The sequence below is a fragment of the Prionailurus viverrinus genome, chromosome X (assembly GCF_022837055.1).
Source record: "Prionailurus viverrinus isolate Anna chromosome X, UM_Priviv_1.0, whole genome shotgun sequence".
Classification (NCBI taxonomy): domain Eukaryota; kingdom Metazoa; phylum Chordata; class Mammalia; order Carnivora; family Felidae; genus Prionailurus; species Prionailurus viverrinus.
The window spans coordinates 11,521,100-11,544,456 of record NC_062579.1 but is presented as its reverse complement, the minus strand read 5'-3'; the positions used below and the strand labels follow the sequence as shown (position 1 = coordinate 11,544,456).

The 23,357-nt window shown below is 41.4% G+C and overlaps 1 protein-coding gene across 1 annotated transcript in view; it reads right to left on the bottom strand.

Moving 5' to 3' along the window:
* Positions 1–22,878, bottom strand: part of CDKL5 (cyclin dependent kinase like 5) — a 193,025-nt gene extending 170,147 nt beyond the window's left edge. Inside the window, exon 1 of the mRNA XM_047843716.1 lies at positions 22,770–22,878. The gene's annotated coding sequence lies outside the window, so the exon portion shown is untranslated. The remainder of the gene's footprint in view (positions 1–22,769) is intronic.
* Positions 22,879–23,357: the final 479 nt, after the last annotated feature.

The window sequence follows — 23,357 nt, the reverse complement described above, 5'->3', positions numbered from 1 at the left end:
TGTGAAGCAGGCTCCAGGCTCTAAGCCTTCAGTACAGAGCCCGACCTGGGGCTCAAACTCACAAGCATCAGATCATTACCTGAGCCAAAGTTGGACACTTAACTGACTGAGCCACTGAGGCGCCCCAAGAACCATGTATTATTAAACTCAGTGCCTTTGTAGACATAGTACAGTACATTGCACATATGGAACATAACATACTCAGTTGAGTATAATTATACTATTTTCTGAACTAAATTTATAGATACTAATGGCTTATTTTCTTATAGCACATCAATGAAAATGGTATCTCCCAGCAAGATTGGGTTGTACCATCTGTTTAAATGGCCAGAACTTCTCCATTCAATTTGTTGGGCACCAACTATGGATCAGACATGGTATGCAAAAGTTCCTCAAAGGAAGAGCCTGTGGAAGAGGCAAAGAGGTGAATTAACTATATGTGAGAAATGTAAAAAAGGTATATGCAAGATGTTTTACATGCCCAGAAGAGGTAGAAACTATCTATGTCCAGGAGAAAAGGAAAACTCTATTTGGGGAAAAGGTTTCATGGCAATCTCATTTGTACAGAGTTATTTTCTCCAGGCACTCTAAATAATTCAGTTATCTTTGTTATATTGTTTTTAAAAATGTGTTATTCATGGAAAATGGACTTTCTGAAAAGTATAAATGTATTACAAAAGCCCATTTGCACCGTTGCGCTCAAGCCATATTGGCCTCCAGCATTTCTCTTAACAGACCTAACAGTTACCAACTCCCCATTACTTCTGTGAAACAGACTGGCTAATGCCAACTGCACCAATGTTTTTGGCTAATAACTGTTTAATTCAACTTCACACTTCTGCTCCCTGAAATGGAGCTGCTGCATGCTTAGCATTCAAAAGTCAGTTGCATTTCTTCCCCAAAACGACATCAACTCCTCTTCTAATAGCCATTGCATGGTTTTCAACTAACTAATATATAAACCAATTAAAAGAAAGTTGCAGTTGCTGTGAAAATTAGGTTGGATGCTTTGGTAAGATGTGATAAAGGTGATGGGTCACTTTAAAAATGTGAGTGGGGGAGGGGCGCCTAGGTGGCTCAGTTGGTTAAGCATCTGACTTCAGCTCAGGTCATGATCTCGCAGTTGATGAGTTTGAGCCTTGTGAGTTCGAGCCCCACATCGGGCTCTGTGCTGACAGCTCAGAGCCTGGAGCCTGCTTCAGTTTCTGTGTGTGTCTCTCTCTGCCCCTCCCCCACTCATGCTCTATCTCTCTCTGTCTCAAAAATAAAATAAACATTAAAAAAAATTTTTTTTAAATGTGACTGGGGCACCTGGGTGGCTCAGTCAGTCAAGCGCCCGACTCTTGATTTCAGCTCAGGTCATGATCTCACTATCATGAGATCGAGCCCCACACTGGGCTCCTTGTTGGGCATGGAGCCTGCTGAGGATTCTCTCTCATCCTCTCCCTCTGCCCAGACCCCACTTGCACATGTGCGCTCTCACTCGCTCTGTCTCAAAATAAATAAATAAACTCAAAAAAAAAAAAGTGACTGTCAGGGCACCTGGTTGGCTTGATTTCAGGGCCAGGAGTTAGAGCCCCACATTGGGGGCAGAGTTTACTTTGAAAAAAAAAAAAAAAATGTCAAATTGGGTATGAGTTAGATAATGTTTTAAAAAGAAAGGAAAAAGCTATTAAAATCTAAAATTCTGCACTAGACTGTTTCATAAGTTGTCTAAATTACTGCTCCACTTTCAAGAAATCAAAACTGGACCCACTACACAGATAGAATGGCCTAGGAGTACGGTTCATAGAAGACAGAGGACACTGGTGGCAACTGGCTGGCTCAGTCAGGAGAGCATGCAACTCTTGATCTCGGCGTTGTCAGTTTGAGCCCATGTTGGGTGTAAAGATTACTTAAAAATAAAAATTCTTAAAAAAAAAGACAACAGGCAAGATTAGACGATGCAGGTTCATGATTACCAAATAAACCATACAAGTCACAATGGCTATAAATGTTCAAAGAAGTGTGCTTGTTTTAGACTGGAGAGGTTATGTTTTACATAGGAAAGTGGATCTGAACTAGGTCTGGGGAAACATATGGGGTTACAGTTGTGTGAGCCAACAGAAGAGAGCACATTCCAACAAAATTTGGTTAAAAACACTTAAGGATTATTATAAATAATGCTGATGATGATATTATATAATTTGCAAAGTGCTTTCATGTTTACCATTTCACTGACTGGATATCACAACAACCCAATTAATTAATTCACAACCCAGAAGTTCATACATCTGAAATGAGATAGAAAAAGGATATCTGGTCAAAACCACATTGTAAGCAGCACCTGAGTGGCTCAGTCAGTTAAGTATCTGACTCAGGTCATGGTCTCACAGTTGCCTGAGATCAAGCTCCACCATCAGGCTCTGTGCTGACAACAGAGTTGGGATTCTTTCTCCCTCTCTTTCTGCCCCTTCCCAGCTCACATCTCTTCCAAAATAAATAAAGGGGTTTTTTTATTATTATTTTAATGTTTATTCATTTTTGAGAGAGAGAGCGAGAGTACATGAGCAGAGCAGGAGCAGAGAGGGAAACACAGAATCTAAAGCAGGCTACAGGCTCTGAGCTGTCAGCACAGAGCCCGACACCGGGGTCAAACTCATGAGATGTGAGATCGTGACCTGAGCCGAAGTTGTTTAACCAACTGAGCCACCCAGGCACCCCAAATAAATAAACATTTTAAAGAAAGAAAGAGCAATGGATCTTACATTTGGTAGTGTTTGCTTATTTCATGTTAAAAGCAAAGAAATGAGTCAACCCTACAAAGAATTTTTTAAAGCCTTTAACACGAAAAGAAAATGTACAAAGTACAAATGGCCAATAAATAAATTTTGTAAATGTTCAATCTTAGAAGTATTTTTTTTTAATCCAACGATAAACAATAAGGAGAAACCATTTGATCACGTTGGCCAAAATAGTAAACATTTTTAACTGGCAACCTTTCCTTTAGGTGACTCAGCAGTGTTTGCTTCACAACCTTCACAGGTATGGCACAATCTCGTCAGTGTTATCTATCACCACCCCCAGTGATTCTCAAGGGATATCTACGACTAGTGTCCTAAGAACATGATCAAAGATACATGCAAGGATTCACTTTAAAAGACATTCTTGGGGCCCCTGGATGGCTCAGTCAGTTAAGCGTCTAACTCTTGATTTCGGCTCAGGTCATGATCTTACAGTCAGTGAGTTCGGGCCCCACGACGGGCTCCACGCTAACAATGAAGACCCTGCTTAGGATTCTCTCTCCCCCTCCCTCTCTCTCTGCTCCTCCCCCACTTACTCTCACTCTCTCTGTCAAAATAAATAAACTTAAAATTTTTTTCAAAAATAAAAGACATTCTTTGCAAATAAATAAAATTTAATAATAAAAGAGATTCTTTACCATGATGTCTACAACAGAGGAAAAAAAGGAGAAACCACATGAGGTACAGAGTAGTGAAGTTCTGCTGCAAAATGGCTGACCGAACACATGTTTACCTTTCCTTCTACACTAAAATCCACTTAAATAAGGGGGAGGGGGGGACAAAACAAAACCCCAGAGCAGCCCTGGCCCTGGGAATGCAGGAAGTACCCCCAGCAGGCAAATCAGTGAGGAATTCTAAGGAGCTACAAGGCAGCAGGTTAAGATTTTACAGGTGGCAAGGGCACCTGGCTGACTCAGTTGCAAAGCATGCCATTCTTAATCTCAGGATAGTGAGTTCAAGCCCCACACTGCATGTGGAGCCTACTTTAAAAAAAAATTTTTTTTTAATTTTTTTTTTTTCAACGTTTATTTTTGGGACAGAGGGAGACAGAGCATGAACGGGGGAGGGGCAGAGAGAGAGGGAGACACAGAATCGGAAACAGGCTCCAGGCTCTGAGCCATCAGCCCAGAGCCTGACGTGGGGCTCGAACTCACGGACCGCGAGATCGTGACCTGGCTGAAGTCGGACGCTTAACCGACTGCGCCACCCAGGCGCCCCTAAAAAATTTTTTTTGAATGGGTGGCAAAGCCCAATAGAGCTGAAACACCCACATCTTCGTGTAGGACAATAAAAGATATCTCCTCCAAGAGATAAATTTTTCCAGAAGAATCCTTGAAAGATAATAAAACTACAGGTAGCAGGGACTAAGAAAAGAAATGGCTTAATAGTAATCACATAATTGAAAAGCTGTAAAAACTACCCGTACCCATTCCCTGTCCTCTTTCTGCGAGACTAATGCCACCATTTACCCAGTCCTGGACCTCCAAAATCATAGTTCAGACAAAGAATATTCAATAACATTGAGGCCAGTGAAGTGGAGAAAGGTGCCAATTAACTGTAGCTTCCATGAGGAATAGGGAGTCCCACCATCCACAGAGGTAGCAACTCTACAGAAAACCACTGCATTCCAGACAAAGGAGAGAGCACAAGCAAAGACGGCACATTTGAAACAGAATTTTATGGAGAGCTCTCCCTGTCAGAGCATAGTGTTTGAGGCTGACAGGGAAAGGATGTGAGGCTGGAGAGGTAGGTAGGCAGAGAACATACCAAAGAGAACCTGACAAGCCATATAAGGGAACTGAGTCTATCCTTTCTCCTTCTGTCAGCAAGAGAGCACAGTTGCAGGCTTTCAAGCAGATCAGTGATATGATCATAATCACATTTTGTATCATATTAGCAACTCTAGATAATGTATCCAGAGTCTGACAAGACCCAGCTAACCACCTTAGGAGACTAAGTGGACGATGGAACCAGTAAGAGATTTTTTTCTTCAATTAAGGAGGACAAGTTCAAGGAAAGAATGCTGTACTTCACATTAAACATGCTCAGTACAAGGTACCTGTAAGAATGCTGAGGTGTAGATTTCCAGAAGGTCATTAAGAAGGAGTCTGAAGCTTGTAGGGAAAAATGGGGGAGGAATTTAGAAAAACACCTGCATATAAGTCAAAGTGAAACTCTGGATGTAATTGAGATAATGACCTATGATTACACTTGGCCAAGAAGTCAAACCCAGGTAACAACAGTATATAAGGAGTAACTGGACTGGGACAAGCCAACAGAGCTTGTAGACAAAGAAATGTAAGAGTAGGACATGGAGAACACAGACACCAAGGGAACACACTGCTTCAAGGAGATAGTGATTAACGGTGTCAGGTGCAACAGAAATGTCAAGGAAAATTGGAACTGAATGAATCTACTAAATGGAGCACACAAGAGATCACAGGTGATCTCAGCAAAAACAGTTTAAACAGCGTGAGAGTGGGAAGTCACAGAGCAAGAGCTGAAGTTTGAGAAGTGAATGAGAAATGGATAGACTACATACAGACCACCCTCTCAGAAGTCTGGAGAAGGGGAGAAGATTAGGTAGATAGGAATGGGGACGGGACCTAAGCAGTTTAGGGAGGGTTTTCGAAGACAAGAACCTTAGGAATAAGATCAGAGTAAAACAAAGAAGTCAAAAAGCGAGACTAAGGATGTAACAAGGTTACTCAACTTCAGCACTACCAACAACATTTTAGAACAGATAATTTCTTTGCTGAGGGGGCGGGGGGGGGGGGGGGAGGAGGCTGTGCCGTGCGCTGTAAGATGTTTAGCAGCATCCCTGGCCTCCGCCCACCAGATGCTAGGAGCATACATACCATCACCCCCACCCCAAGTTGTGACAACCAAAAATGTCTTCAGGCATTGCAAAATGTCCCCTGTGGAGCAAAAAGGCCCATGGTTGAGAGCTACAGGGATACAGGATGAGGAGGAAGAGGGGGGATAACTGATGGAAAAACACTGCTAAAGCAGCAGCACTGAAGCAGAGGGCACCAGGCAAGGGACTGGCCTGGAAGAACAGAAGCACCTCAACTTCTGAGACAGGAGGAAAACAACAGCTCTGGAGAGAGAGGGACTGAGAAATTTGTAGATGGAGCCAGAAGCTGCAGAAAACCTGCCAAAGGGCTCTCAATATTCTCAGTGGAGCAGAGGCAAGGTTGTGTGCTGAGTAGGAAAGGAGATGATTTGATGGCAAGTTTGAGAACAGTGGCCAGACTTTTTTTTTTTAATGTTCATTTATTTTTGAGAGAAAGAGCATGTGCATGCACATAGGCAGGGGAGCAGCAGAGACAGGTAGACAGAGGACCTGAAGTGGGGCTCCGTGCTGACAGCAGAAAGCCCGATGTGGGGCTCGAACTCATGAACCATGAGATCATGACGCAATCACAACCTGAGCAGAATTTGAACGCCTCACCAACTGAGCCACCCAGGAGCCCCCAGTGGTCAGAATTTGTAACAATTTCAGGCACTGGTAGCTGGCAGGTCACAACCAGAGAAGACCAAATCAGGTTGGTAACTACCAGACTCCCCTCTCTCACTGAGAATGTTAAAATGCACCTCCCCACAAAAATCACCTACTACATGGGGCGCCTGGGTGGCGCAGTCGGTTAAGCGTCCGACTTCAGCCAGGTCACGATCTCGCGGTCCGGGAGTTCGAGCCCCGCGTCGGGCTCTGGGCTGATGGCTCAGAGCCTGGAGCCTGTTTCCGATTCTGTGTCTCCTCTCTCTCTGCCCCTCCCCCGTTCATGTTCTGTCTCTCTCTCTGTCCCAAAAATGAATAAACTTTGAAAAAAAAAAATCACCTACTACATACTGACTACAATCCCAAAGAGCTCACATGTCTATGTGAATTTCAACTACATCATGAAAAGAACAGACTCCTAAGGGTTACCTGGGAAACTAACCCATTTTTTAAAATAACATGCATAGTTCCTATCAGAGAATATGAACTGTTCTACACAACCAATGTATAAATGCACTTCTGGTGAATAATCTATTCAACTTAGAGGATGCCTGTGGTTGCAATTACTTCCTAGTTCTTACCTGGACGAACTATTTCCTGACCAACAGGGAGACCAGAATAGAAAGGAGTGGCTGCATAAACAAGGGCTTATTAAATGAGATTCTTCCTTAACATAGGACAAAGACCTTTCTCTTCCTTGTCACAAGACAAAGACCTGCTCACTCCTGCTGTCTAAACCAATGGCTACAAACTCAAATGATTAATCGGGACCAGGAAACCAGAGGTTATCCCTAAAGTCTGTGCATGGGAAAGAAGCTGGAAGTGAACCACCAGCATAAAGTCAAGAGATACCAAGGGCTATCCTTGGATGTATAAGAAAAAAAGAGGGGCGCCTGGGTGGCTCAGTTAAGAGTCCAACTTCGGCTCAGGTCATCATCTCACAGTTCATGAGTTTGAGCCCTGCATCGGGGTCTCTGCTGTCAGCACAGAACCTGCTTCAGATCTTCTGTCCCCCTCTTTCTCTGCCCTTTCCCCATGCAGGCATGCATGCACTCCTCCTTTCACTCTCAAAAATAAATATTTTTTTTTACCTTTTTTAAAGAAAGCAAAAAGAAAACTTACACACAGAAGCCTAGGGCTGTGTGTTGTAGGAATGACCAAAGCAAAAGGGAAAACCCAAGTCTTTGCTCCACCACAGACAGGGAGTCCAGTTCACACCACTCTCTGGATTTCAGAAATCTGTCTCAGAATAGTTGGAAAACTCTCCTGGAACAGTGACCCCAAAGAGTCCCATCAGAGACAAATGCAAAACCACTCAAAAGAAGCATCCCACAAGCCAGGAACAAGCAAATAATTCCCAAAGTGTCAAATGTAGCAAACTCTGACAAGCAAAACTTAGAGGGAGAGTGGGCAAACAAATCAGAGATCTCACTCCTCAAGAACTACAACAATCCAAAGGAGACAAACATAATTATATTTTCAAATGTTCAAAGAAATAACAAGAAAATGCCCTTATGAAAACCTAAAAGTAGACTTGTACAAACACAGTAATTTTTATATTTAAAAAAAAATAGCCAAGTGTTTTTAATGAAAATTCTCAAGTAATGGTTTAACCAAATGACTAGACACAGGTAAAGAGAAATTAGTCAATTGCAAGATGGGTGTCAGGAAATCACCCAGAAATTTAAAAAAGGAAAACACTAAAGCAAATTTAAGCAACAGGGAGGATACAATGAAAAGATACAACACATTATCTAAATAGTTCTAGAAATGGAAAATGGGAAGCAAAAATTTAAAAGCTAAAGTCTAAGTTTTTTTTTTTTTTAATAACTGAAGGCATCAGGAGTCTTCAGACTGATGGAGTATGCCAAATAAAAGCAGAATGGGGCGCCTGGGTGGCGCAGTCGGTTAAGCGTCCGACTTCAGCCAGGTCACGATCTCGCGGTCCGGGAGTTCGAGCCCCGCGTCGGGCTCTGGGCTGATGGTTCAGAGCCTGGAGCCTGCTTCCGATTCTGTGGCTCCCTCTCTCTCTGCCCCTCCCCCGTTCATGCTCTGTCTCTCTCTGTCCCAAAAATAAATAAACGTTGAAAAAAAAAAATTAAAAAAAAAAAAAAAAGCAGAATAAAAACAAATCCACAGGTAGAAAGATCACAAAAACACGGCAGATCAAAAACAAAGAGCAAAATCTTACAGGTATCCCAAGGGAAAAGATAATTACCTACATACAAAGAAATTATACCTGAACTGACTAAAGATTTCTCATTAACAAGACTTGTCAAAACACAAGATAATAACATCAAAGTGCTGAGGGAAAATAACTATCAACATAAATTCTGTACCCAGCTCAACAGTCATTCAAGAGAAAAAGTGAAGTCAAGATTTTCAGAAATACAAAGATCAAGTCTATTACTAACAGGCTTTTAGTGAAAGAACTACACAAAACATTCTTTTTGAAAAAGGAAACTGAGCCCACAATGAAGAAATGGGGTGAAGAATGGTAAAAGAAAGAAATTTGGAAAACATGTTGATGAGTAAACTTACACTATTTTTATATAGGCTTAAGGTGACTTAAGCAAAACTAAGGTATAAATAACTAACATGGAAGAGGGGATGGGGGTTAAAAGCTAAGCCATTCTAAAATCTTTGCCTTATTCAGGAGGTTAGGGATAATAATTAAGTTTAGACTTAGTTAAATGTGCATGTTAAAATTTTAAGGGTAACCAAACTTGTCTTTCACACCAGAATAAGAAAGCTGGAAGGAATACAGCTGCCCACCCCTACAATGAAAAATACCTGGACTAATTTCAAATTCATAACTTTTTTTAAACCCATCGGAGAACAACCAACTGGCTCAAAATCTCGGGAGACAGTACCTGCAAGGAGACAGGAGACAACCTTGTGCTCACCTGGGGTAGACTGCAACTGGACACTGATAAGAGGAGCGCAGCTAGAATAATTGGCAAGTTGATAAAAACCCGATGTGGCTTAGCTGAAGGGACAGTGTGAAATCACTGAGGGGGTCACAGAAATTGGGGAGACCCCAACCTTCAGCAGGATCTTCCTCCACCAACCCCACCAGGCACTCACAGAGAGTAAAGGGCACTGAGGACACCCATTGTGATGCAGACCTGGGGGAAGGGAAATGCAGCTGTGCCTCAGAAGCAAGAAAACACCCAGATCCTTCTCTCCCTATCTCCACGAAGGAAGAAAATCCCTCATCAAGGCAAATAAGTGCTTCTACCCTTACGCCATCGGTAAAAACTCACTGCAGCTGGGGAAAGGGGTGGGCACCCTACTCCTAGCAGAGGGGCAGGATTCCACACTGAGCCCACCACAATAGCTAAGGGTGGGGCAAGACTGTGGGACACTGATGCAAGCCTAAACCTGAGGTTTAACCAGAACAAAAGATGACACCCCACCATCACTCCCCACCTCCAAGCTAACCAACTTCCAGTGACCAACTTCTAGTAAACGTAAGAATACTACTGGCAGAGGGACAGGAGAAGAACAGGGCATATAAGGAGACCCTCCCTAAACCACAGTTCAAAAGGAACACCTGAAACTCAAAATAAACCAACTCCCACCCTAATCATAAACTGTCTCTACCAAGAATCTGAAGCCTGAGGTACACTAAGGGTAACCATAGCAACAAGCAGACTCAAACCCAGCCCAAATCCTAACTAGACTAACTCAAATCCCTACACCAAAGGCCTAGCACAGGAAAGATATGCCCATTTACAGACATAAAAGTTATGTACCTCAGTCTTTACTGTTATACAAAATAAATCAGGCTTGCAACAAGGAAAACAAATCACAAGGCGTAAGAAAAGGCAAAGAAAAAACAACACTCAGAAAAGACAAAGAACATATCAGATCTACATACAGAATTACATTTTGGAAATATCCACAATGAAATTTAAAATATTATGGGTAACATGTTTACAGCTCTAACCTAAAAGAGAACAACATGCAAAATCAGGGGTAATTCAGACCAGACATGGAAACTGTAAGAAGCAAACAAAAGTGCTAAAAATGAAAAACACAGTTAAAAGAAATGAAGAGTTGTTCCTTCAACAGGCTCTTCACTAGACTCAACTCAGCCAAGCAAAGAATCCATGAACTTGAAACTTAGCAGAAATTACCCCAACCAAAACACTGAGAGAAAACAGAGTGAAAAACCAAACAAAAACATTCAAGAGCTGGGGGAAAATATCAAAGTTTCTAACATATTGATAAACGGAATCACAGAAATAGGAGAATGGGAGAGAAGAAATATTTAAAGAGATAATGGCTGAAAATATTCCAAAATTAATATAAGACATCTAACCACAAATCCCACATGATCAGAAAATATCAGAAGATAAATACCCTCCCCTCAAAAAAAATCTATTGCCACTACTCAGCACCAAAATCACTTGAGACTGAATTCCATAAGCTCTGCAATTGCCACTACTTTAAAAAAAAAAAAAAAAAAAAAAAAAAATCAGGGATACCTAGTTAGGTGAGTAGGAAGAGTATGGCTATTCTTGACCTTGGGGTTGTGAGTTTGGGACTCATTTTGGGTGTAGAGATTAAATAAATAAAACTTTTTAAAAAAATCAAAACATCTCTGTCAATATGATCACTAGACCATCAATTCAACTACACATGATGGCCACCTCACAAGGCTCACTTCCATATACAAGTCTCACTCTGTCTAAAATGACTGTTCAAACCTAGGTCAGAAGCCCGTATCCTACCTGTAAAACAGACTGGGGATGTGAGTTTTCTGAGCAGGTGGGACCCAGATTACAAGAAATTACCAAAATGTAGACAGAGACGGTATTTAAAAGTCTATGACAGCATGCTTTAAAAACAAAAACAAGAGCACCTGGATGGCTCAGTCAGAAGAACATGTGACTCTTGATCTCAGAGTCAGGAGTTCGAGCCCCACATGGGTGTACAGATTACTCAGAAATAAATCAACTTGTTTTTTAAAGTTATGTTTAAAAAACTAAAAAATAAAAACAAAAACAAAACTCTTCATCTAATTAACCAGCTAATAGTGTATAGTGAATTCCTTGATGAAGTCATTGCATCCCTAGAGGGCCTTTCTGTAAGGCACATATTTTTATCTCCCTATGGGAACACATTTATTTATTTGTTTGTTTTTATGTTTTTATTTATTTTTGGGAGAGACAGCAAGCACACGTGCAAGTGGGGGAGAGGCAGAGAGGGTGACGCAGGATCTGAAGCAGGCTCTCCGCCAGCAGAAAGCCCGACGCAGGACTCAAACTCACCAACTGTGAGATCATGACCTGAGCCAAAATCAGACTCTTAAGCCACTGAGCCACCCAGGCACCCTGCTATGGGAATACATTTAAAACCAGCCTCCCAGGGTGCCTGGCTGGCTTAGTCAGTAGAGAATGCCAGTCTTGATCTTGGGGTCTCAGGGTGGTGAGTTCAAGCTCCATGTTGGGCATAGAGATAACTTCACAAAAATAAATAAATGAAATCAGTCTCCCAATCTGAGAGACACGAGCAATAATCTGGAGGTGTGTGAAGCCACAGTCATGGGATCAGGCCCCGCGACAGGCTCTGAGCTGACTATGGGGGCTGCATAAGATTCATTCTCTCTCTCTCTCTCTTCTCTCTTCTTTCTCTCTTTCTCTCCCTCTGCCCCTCTCCCCTGCTCACGTGCTCACTCTCTCTCTCTCTTAAAAAAAAAAAAAAAACTCAACACCATGCCTGTAGGAGCTTACAGTAGAAAACGGATACCATCTGCTTATCCATTTTACCAAAGGTCCATTCCTATTTAAATCCCTGGTTTCAGTATTTCCTATATATAAAACATAGTATTTTCCTATGTAAAACTGAAAAGTCAAAAGATGGCTATAAAGAAAATCAAGAGCCTGGGATGTAGATGAAGTAAATGCATCAAAACAAAGCATGCAATAAATAAATCCATGTTACTTCTTGCTATTTTCCCAATTTTATATGCTCGTTCTTAGACCCATGTCTAAGGGGAAAACCCCTTCCCTTCACTTGACATTCTGGGCCTCCTTTAAGACTCTTCACACTCAAGAATCACTGCCTTTCCCAGTCCCCATAAGTCTGCGCTAAGGGCACCTCTTCTGGCCTAGAGTACCAGCACCCTGTATTTCCATCTGAACATGCATATCATCCTGCACTTTACTGGTGGCTTTCTGCCTCTTCTACTGGATTACAAACTCCTTAAGAGCACAACACCACAGCCTGGCTTTGTATCTCCATCACCTACCATGATGCTGACACCAAGATACCCAAATCATCACCCTATCTTAAAGTCAACCGAAAACAAATACGGCCTTACTTTACCAACCGTGGGCAGGACGACAGACTCAAAAGCACAATTCCAAATCAAGAACAATCACTTTGAATGGTAGAGAAACCAGTAGCATAAAAACATCACTTCCAAACTCTAAAATCTAAAATGAGGCAACTCTAAAATAAATGTCCTGGGCTGAACAGGAAGCAAAGAAAGTAATGCAAAAACCACTGCAAACTTCACGTTACCAGCACCAGGAAAAGAAAAAAAGTGATTAAAGCAACAAGGAAAAAAAACACAGAGCAGGTACAGAATGGTTCAGAAAAGCCTAAGAACTCAGGGCCAAAGTGAGCTATTTAGAGGCTATATCAAAATAAATTTCAAAGGAAATACTTGAAGAAGGAAGTGATGCTGTGGCTATTCTTTGTATATATGGATGGTGAAAGTGCACAACAGCATTCTATACAGGCACAAACTAACAACTTTACACCAAGGAAAACCTAAATAAATGCTCATTATTTAATCATAAAGGCAAGTAAATATTTAGCATGGCTGACGATTTCCAAAAAAGAAGTGAGCATGTAAGGACACCTAACTGTAGGAGAAAGAAATCAACATATGTAAAATAAAACCTTTGTAGCACTTTTATACACATAAGCTCACTTGAACATAAGAAGCTCAACAAAGACCAGTTTAATATAAAAGATAAGGTCACAGTATGTGAACCAGATTTGAAAAATGGTACTTAGACCAAAGAATCCTATTTTTTTCCTTTTTAATGTTTATTTATTTTGAGAGAGAGAGGGAAAGAGAGAGAGGGAGCATGAGTGAGCAGGGAAGGGGCAGAGAGAGAATCCCAAGCAGGATGCGAGCAGTCAGCACAGAGCCCAATGCAGGGCTCAATCTCACAATCATGACTTTAACTGAAATCAAGAGTAGCACACATAACTGACAGAGCCACCCAGGTGCTCCCAAATATTCATACTCTTAAACAATAGTAATAAAATTCTCTAAAAACATTACAGGTATCCAAATGAGATTTCATAAAATATGAAATAGCATAAATGCTGAGAAATATTAAACTAAACCTAAGACATTGTATTTAAAAAAAAAAAAAAAAAAAAGACAGAATAGAGGCGCCTGGGTGGCTCAGTCTGTTAAGCGTCTGACTTCAGCTCAGGTCATGATCTCACAGTTCGTGGGTTTGAGCCCTGCTTCAAGCTCTGTGCGGACAGCTCAGAACCTAGAGGCTGCTTCAGATTCTGTGTCTCCCTCTCTCTCTGCCCCTCCCCTACTCCTGCTCTGTCTCTCTCTCTCTCTCTCTCTCTCTCAATAATAAATAAATGTTAAAAAAAAATTTTAAACAATAAAGCAAATTTAATGCTCATATTTAATGAATCATTTCATTAAAACATTAAATACCTTGAGCAGATTAAGAGGAAGAGGGCAATGAGGAATTTTAAGTTTAAATATGGAAGAGAGCTAACACTATCAGAAAAAAATTTAACTCAGTTATAAATAGAAATGACATCCCTATATAAGGTTAACAGAATGGTGAAGGATATATGGAGCTTTTAAAAAATTAAAGGTAATTTCTACAAAAACAATGAAAAGAGTATCGCAGATGACAATCAAAGAAGCAACTGCAAAAATTTTACTGAAATAAGGGAAGAATATTTTACCTTGCACAGATTATGGCCTTTTTGGTAAATTATCAAGGTTCCATTGAACTAAAACTCTTGGTTTTTGTTTTGGGTGTGAGGAGCATTTCATTTCATATCATACCTTCAATAGCTTCCCAGGAGACTTAGGACAAGCTCAAAAAGTCCAGTAGACAGCCTACTAAGCCTCTTCAGGACCTAGCCCCTGCCTAATTCTGCTTCATCACCTGCTTCTCTACTTTCCAGCCATTGTGGATTTCTCTCAGGTTTTTAAAAGGTTGTTTTTCAGAAGTCTGTCTCTCTCTCTCTCTCTCTCTCTCTCTCTCTCTCTCACCCTGCCTGAGGGCATTTGCACCTTCTGCCAGGAAAATTTATTACCCCTACTAGACCGTCTTTCTCATCCTTTAGGTCTCACTTAAATGTTAACTCCTCAGTGTGGCCTTCCTGCCTGCTCCCCCCAGGACAGATCCCAAGCCTTACCCAGTTACATAATCCCATAGTACCTTATACTTCCCCTGTGACTCCAACTCAAGACTATAAATTCTTTAAGGGCAAGGCCTCCTTACCTTTCATCTACCACTCCATCCAACCTCTATCATAGTTTAGTACACAGCAGACACCCAATAAGTATTTGCTAAATGAAGGATAGATCCACAGGATGTAGGACAGGGTTATTTTAGAAAGAAATAACTGAGAGGCACCTATGTGGCTCAGTTGATTAAATGTCTGACTCTTGGTTTCAGCTCAGGTCATGATCTCATGGTTCCAAGAGTTTGAGCACCACCCCAGGCTATGTGTGGTGGCATTCAGCCTGCTTGGGATTCTCTCTCTCCCTCTCTCTGCCCCTCCCCCACTCTCAGTGTCTCTGTCTCTCTCAAACAAATAAAACTTAAAAAAAGAAAAGAAATAATTGATACAGTAGGAAACACCAATTTGCACAAAATTAGATTTTGTCTACCTCAACTATTTTCAATTATTAACAATTAAAATAGAACTTTCTTGGGGCGCCTGGGTGGCTCAGTAGATTGAGTGTCCAACTTCAGCTCAGGTCATGATCTCACAGCTCATGAGTTCGAGCCCCGCGTCGGGCTCTGTGCTGACAGAGCATGGAGCCTGCTTTGGATTCTGTGTCTCCCTCTCTCTCTGCCCCTAACCCACTCACATTCTGTTTCTGTCTCTCTCAAAAATAAATAAAAACATTTTGTAAAAATTTTAAAAAGTAGAACTTTCTTTTTGTCTGCAATTGCTAAACTTAAATTGTAGTGGTAATATTACTGATAACAATTACATAACAGCAGGGTGCCTAGCTGACTCAGTAGCTAGAGCATGCAACTCCTGATCTCAGGGTTGCGAGTTCAAGCCCCACGGTGGGCATAGAGTGTACTTTAAAAAAAAAAAAAAGTGTACATAGATATATATATATACATACACACACATATATACACACACACACACATACATACATACATACATACTAGTAATTAAAGTTAATATATTCTATGAGAGGCTAACAAACCAGGAGCGGTGTGTGCATAAAGTCTAGGATATGTCACACCTGAAACAACTTTTGTAATCTCTGAAAAATTCTATTCATCAGGAAACAAGTTTCCACTTGGCCAATATCAGGGTAATTGGGCAAAGCCAAGTCAGTAAGTTGTGTTTCAACTATTACTTATCACCATTTTTTATCTGCCATATCTTCCACAAGTGAATGTGTGTGTGTTTAATCCGATTATTACAATATGATCTTACACTGCCAAGAACCTAATCTTTAGGCATAATATAAAATCTAAAATGGAAATCTAAATTTGCAACTTACCTAGGGGGCGCCCAGCTGGCTCAGTCGGAAGAGCATGCAACTCCTGATCTTGGGGTTGTGAGTTTGAGCCCCATGTTGGGTATAGCAATTATGTAAATAAATAAACTTTAAATAAATAAATAAAATTGCAACTTACAAAAAAAAAAAAGGACTCTTTAAAAATATTCATCCATATGTTTTGTTCACTTCCAGAAAGCAAAGTTGTTACTTTCAAAAGCACTATTTCCCTCGAAATCAAAAAGGTTACAGTGTCAGAAAGCACTTCATAAGTTACTGCTTGATATTAGGCCTTTCTCTTACAAAGGATACAAAGTAACAACAGAATCCTACAGCCATAGCTGTTAAACAGTTTAAAAAAAAAAAAAAAGTAAACCTATATCAAACCAATTATGATTGAATTTACAGTAAACTATTATTATCAGAGCAGTGCTGTGTCCAATCTGTTATTAACAATCCAGACACAATCTACCACACAAGGAGTTATTGATTTACCTACCTGGCACTTGTAAGGGTCACTTTCTATAGAGAAACATTCATCTAAAAGCAAAGAAAGTTAGACACAATTTCCAAAACACTTAACTTCCAACCAAACCAGTGCATTCTTCCCTTATGTGTACCCAAAAACTAATAACCCCAAGCTATCCTATCAGCAATGTCCATCTACACATGCAGTACATTGAGCAAAGGAGAGCAAGTGGGAGCATGGAGATCAGCCTATACTGTACAACTCGTTCCCAAGGTAGCTTTACTCCCACACCTACCCTTAAGGGTAACTAAAAAGAAAATGATGCAGGCAGGAAAACAGTTGTAGCTACAGTACCTTGCAGGGTAAGTGTCTAAATCCCACAAAAATCCAGTCTGAAAAAAACACAGAAAGGAGACAATGTGTTTGAATACCTGAATTTAATGAAGCCTGCTAGATGGGCATGCATCATTGGCATGAATTTCTCAAGGGGGATTAGAGGTCAAACACTAAAATGCACAGTGTTATTGGCTTAAAGTCAAGAAAACCAATTATTTTACCCATGGTCTTAAATCTTAAAGGCATTTTTTTTTCTTGCCCAACAATTATTATTACTTTTACCTTGATTTGTTTGTTTAAGTAATCTCCATGCCCAACTTGGGGCTTGAACTCACAACCCCGAGATGGAGTCTCATACTCCATGGACCGAGTCCGTCAAGGCACCCCTACCTTGATTTCGTATTCCTGCTTTTCCAACATATCACTAAGAACATTATGTTTTATCTGCTGGTTTAAAAAAGACCAAAACAAAATCAAATCAAAACCACAAAGACAAGGTAATTTAATACCATTAGCAGTATTGTCCTTTATATTCTGCTATATATTATGTTTAGGCAAAAACTTTTAAGTTCTTATTTATTTAAGCATTCTCTACACCCAACATGGGCCTTGAACTCACGACCCCAAGATCAAGAGCCATAAGCTCCACCCACCGCTCCATCAACTAGACCAGCCAGGTGCCCCTAGGCAAAAGCTTTTTAAAATACAAAAAGCAGTGAGAAATTGTAATATATGTAAAAAGATATTTTTAAAAGACCTATCTTTTAAGATCTACATCATTTTGTTTATCAGTGTCTGATGATAAAGAGATCTAGGTGGAAGCAAGTACGTAAGATTTTTTAAAATGCACTTAGCAGGAGGGTTCTTTTTAGGGTGATGGAATGTTCTAAAATTGGACTGTAGTGATGATTAGACAACTCCATAAATTTATCCAAAAAAAATCACTGAATGGTACACGTAAACAGGTAAATTTTATAGTATGTAAAGTATACCTCAATAATGCTGTTTAAAAGAAATACTGAAAACCTACACTTGGTAAAGAAATAAATCCACAAGAATTTACGTATAGGTCCCATCTTCATAGAACAACTGTCCTGCTGTGGCCAAGATGATTTCTAGCCCTGAGTTTCTACAATATTTAGACTGTTTCTAACTTTGATAAGTGACAAAAGTGATTCTCATCAATTACAGAATAAAACATTAAATCATTTTCCTCCCTCATATAGACCTCTGAGCATTCCTTTGGGCTAAGCAACTGTTTAGCTCTCTGAATGATGGGTCTTGTTTTAAAACCGACACACACACACACACACACACACACACACACACACTCACAAGAGGCTTTAAGTAGCAGAAAATTCTACTTTCAAGTAGGAACATTTTTGTCAGAGCCCAACTTCTATGTATTAAAAAGCAACAATAACACACCTCTGTGAACTTCATTCACCTCCAGGTTTTATTTCACTTAAGTCATTACAATTACAGAAGAGATACCCATCTGCAAATTGCAATGGCTGTCATTTACAGTGTATCAAAACCACAAAATTGAATTCAAGGAATATCTTCATCGCCGTCATTAGTGTAGCAAATTTAATCAAAGTCAGTCAAAAGTTAACAGTGGAACATGCAGAAACATGAAACACCAAGTAGTTAATTAGAAACAACTACCTCATTTTGGGTGTAAATAATCATGTACAACCTTCATTTATGAACTAATGACTCTGTTAGAAAACTGTGCACTTCCAGTTGTCCTATCTAGCAGTGCTGATGGACCTGAGTCCAGCTTCCCATGTGACTAAAGGTCAGGCAGCCTTACCAGTGTAGCCTGTGAACTCCAGGAGGTATATTCATACCTCTAGAACCTCCCCAGGAATGACTTTACAGTAGGACTTCAAAATATGTTTGGGCAGTCAGATTCCTAAAGAGAAGCAGAGAGAGCATGGTTTTGAAGAACAAGGGTTCAAGTCAGACCGGTTTGGATGGTAGTTTTGCCTCTGCTGCTCACTAGCTGGGTAATCTGTGCATACTGTTTTCTCTCTCTGAGCCCATTTGATCAAATGTGTTGGGAAAGAAGAGAAACCTCTACCTCATACAAGTGTTGTGAAAACACACTTTGCATCTATCCATGCAAATGAATTATTTGGTATTCAGTACCAAATATCTGGTATTCAGTAAGGCTCAAAAAGTAGCATATTATAGTTTAATTATTATAAAGACTGCCCAAAACAGAGACCACTCCCAAAACTTGACCTTAATTAGAACTGTCTTGAACACAAATGTTTCTGAGAGCTTAATTCAAATGTTGACAACCAATTTCAAAGACCTGAATGGGCTAGATCCTTTTAACCTAATAAGTAATTTTCTGTTAATTCCCAAATCCTAATTTTCTAAATGTTACCAGGCTCTTTACGTAGAAAGTCCTCACTCTCAGCTTTCATACCCACTGATACAATTGCACCCAAGCTCATGTCTCAGTATTATGAAGTAAATGTACAAACTCAAATGAGAAATGAGGCCAAACCTTTGAGTAATCCAGTCATCCATGCACTGCTCCATATGAAGGAAACATTCTAGAAACTATCAAGAATTTAAATACAAACACAAAAGTGACATATTGTCAACAAAAGATTTCTAATGTTGAGTTTAAGATAGAAAGTAAATTGGAAAACCCCTCCACACAAGAGTTTAAATTTAGTCTTTTAATTGCAGTATTTTCATAAGTTGAAATATGTGACCCAATTGACAACATCAGAAGATAAAGAACCTTTGAGATTCTATCTCCTCCTCTACTAAGGAATTTGAAGTTGCAAACAAACAAACAAAAAAAAGAAACAAAAAAAGAAAGAAGAAAAAAACTACCTTTGGAATCTAAAACTATCAAATTCTGAGTAAACAGCCTTTTCTACTTTAGAAAGCAACTGAATACTTAAAAATCTGCTATTCTTATACCAAAGTTAAGGGTTACCTAAAAGATTTCCCTTGCATTTTGGGTGTGTGTGTATGTGGGTGGATTCATTTGTTCTAAATGCCTTATTATTTGGTATCAATTTATTACATGAAAAAGTCTCATCCCCATACTTACTGCCAAAAATAAAGTACTATGCTAGTGTACCTTCTAATATCTAGAAGAAATAAAAGAGATAACCACCAAAGTTATCAAAATGGAAGGGGAAAAAAGGTGAACTTTTAACAGACACGCTGAAGAAGGCTTATTTTTCTTGGTTCACTTCCTTACAAATTTCCTATAGCCGTATTCTTAGATACAGCTGAATTTTCTATCACAAAGTAAATTGAAACGCAAATCATAATAAAAGGTTAAATTTCTGCAACAGAAGCCACTGTCATTTCCAACAATGCAACTATTGTTGACAGAGAGTCTCTCACAGATTCTTGGACACAGTGGTGAAGCAAGGCTGGGGGGAAAAAAAGCATACTTGAAGCAATTTCTCCACCTCTGTATTTCAGTTTGTAATGGAACAACACTGCACCTTCAAAGTAGAAATACCATATAAAATCTGGTTCTCATTAAATGACTGCTTTAACCCCATGCAGCATATTTGGAACAGAATGGATCTGATTCGCAATCAGTCAACCTTCTATTACTCATCTATGCGAGATGGCCCAGCAATTTCCCTCAATGGGAGCCTTTTCTTTTAAAACCCCGGGGAATACTGTAAATGCCACACTCCAATTTAAATGACTACAAGAAAATTACAATGAAAATAATGGCAGATTTAGTCCAAGGAACTCATATTAAGTAAACATCAAAAACCTGAGATAAGGGGCAAAAAACCTTTCTACAAACCCCTAAATCATGACTAAATTATAAATCTGAGCAGGAAAAAAGAAATCTTCTCTGAAGAAAGAATGTTTATTTGTAATGTTTTTTAATATATCAAGTTTTGTTTCCAAAAAAATGAGGGTTAGGAAACATGCTAAATAAGCAAAACTAGTATACAAAACTTATACACACACACACCAAATTAATCACTGTATTATGTTTAAAACACAAGACAATTTAAAAAGATTTGACACTCCAGTTGAAGACCCTCCAAACTCCTCTGAAATGGTAGATTATTTAACACTCTCGGGATGATTAACTTTATTTAGCATGCCTCTTCTGGAATTCTATTATTTAATACAGGCAAACTGAATTTTTTTTTTTCATCCTAATTAGGTTTCCTTGTACTTGTGAAATGCTCAGCATACTCTGTGCTGGCAGCTTTAGTTCTGCAGCTTCTTTCTTTTGGCTCCTTCTCCCCCCCCCCCAACACCCCTAACCCCCCCCCCAAAAAAATATTTCCTTCCCAAATGTTCTCTTCTCTGCATTTGTCAACAGAAACACCCACTGGTGGTGTCAAACTGGTAATACTGCTGCAGGCTTCCTTACTCCTGTTCCAGTGTCAAAGCCAAAAATGCCGAAACCTAAAATAGTACTTTTAATAAAGAAATTAAAAGAATTGCTAAGGTATTCAAGTACAATGTTCTCAAAAAGAGGCACACCTTTAAAAAAAAATTATTAATGAACCCTAATTGGGTTGTTAAGTATAAAATTATACTACCCACCCCCCCCGCAGTAAACATACAGAAACAAGTAAACACGGGTTCTTCACATTTTATGAATAAAATATTTTAAAACACTTAAATTAAAAACAAATTTACATCTAAATGTCATTCACATATAGTTCCAAATAGCCTCTGTAAAGATGCTTTTGTAACCCTACAGCAAGAAAGGAACAAGCCGGACACGTTACCTAAAACGATAATCCTATTCTATACATATTTATGTCTCTTGTTTTAGTCAAATGTTCTCAGACAAATTAATTTGTGTAATGTTTTACATTAACTACATAACCATTACGTCCAAACAAACCTAATTCAGATTCACGGGAAGAAATTATTCTGTGTCTGCAATACTTTCTAAAATCAGCCTAAATTTCAGCCAATTAAAATAGATTGTGTTAACAGAACACTGATCTGCAACTACTTAAATATCACAGCATCCGTCTAATCTCACGGTGGAAATACTAAGGTCAGGCTTTTCTTATTCGGGCATCTGGGCTTTAACACTCAAGTGAAGCGAAGGAAAAAAAAAGAAAAAAACACCTCAAGGAAGATCTGCCTTTTTACACAGAAATACGTTCAGGTTATTTTTTTCCCCCAACGTGGGCATAAAACGTGTCAACGCGAGCAGGACCTGTTCGTTTGGAAATGGTTCCAAACCCTAGGATTTAATTTCTATGAGGGTCCAAAGGGTACGAAGGTCTGGGAAGGGGCCAATTTCTGCTTCTCCCCACTATGCCAGTGGTGAACTTCATAGCAACGCCCGAAACTTGTTGGGAGGAAGCTGGAAGAGCCGCGGGGCAGGCGGTGGGTCACTCGCCCACCCTCGCGGGCAGCCAAGGTCAGTCAGCAGGGCCGGGGCTCCGGCCCCGGGCTCGCAGCCCCCGGCGGGTCCCCGACTCTCTCGGAACTCGGGCTGGGGGCTCCGGCGCGCAGGCTCCTCCTCGGCGCCGGCGGGAAGGGGCTTCCCTCGCCGCAAGCCCGGGGGAGCTCGCGCCGCGGGGGCGGCGGGGCGGGGACGCCGCAGACCCGCTGCTGAGGGGAGCCCCGCCGGGCGGCCTCGACCCGCCGCCCCTCCTCACATCCTCCCGTCTTCCCACCCCACAAAATACAGTCCCAACCCCTCGCTGGGGAAGCCCTTCCACTGGCGCAATGGGGCGCTGAAGAGAGGCCACTCCAGGCTGGGGCGCCCTCGCCGCGTCGCCCTGTTCTGGAGGAGACCCGCGCCGCCGCCCCTTCTCACGTCTGCCCGGGGGGACCGGGTGGGTCCCCTCTCTCAGGAGAAGCTGGGTGGCGCGGAGCCAACGTGGGAACAGGAAGGCCTGACGGGCGGGTGGCGGCGCAACTACTCACCCCGCCGAGTCTCCCACCTCCAGCCGGGGACCCCACAGCTCCTGAGGCCGCCGTCGCCGCTTTACCTTTCCCAGTGGCAGGGACAACTAATGGAAACCTCCGGCCCCGCCCTCTCGCAGAGGCGAACGCGCAGCCTAATTTGCTAACTGGCCCGCCCCGGCCGTCCCGTTCGGGCCAATGAAGAAGCTTCTAAGACTCCGCCACGTCCCGCCTTCGCCCCGCCCACTTCTGATAGAAACCAATGCGGAGAGAGCGCTCGTCCTCGAGCGCGGGCCCGCGCGCCCCGCCCGCGCCGCTCGTGCTCGGACCCCAGAAGCCGAAGAAGGCTCGTTCCTTGTATAAACTCGCCTGAGCGCGCACGCGCGCGCCGCACCACCTCGCGGGCCAGGTTTGGTTGCCCAGCCAGGCCCTAGCAACCTGGGCTGGGTGTCTGGGAGGGGCGGGGCCCGAGCTTCCAGCGTTCAGGGGGAGGGGGGTCAGGGGGAGCTGGGTGGGGGGAGGGGGGAGGGGCGGGGAAGATCGTGACTAAGAAAGGGGCGGCTGACGGGGTGGAGGGCCGTAGAGGCCCGGGAATCCGCCTCTCACTGC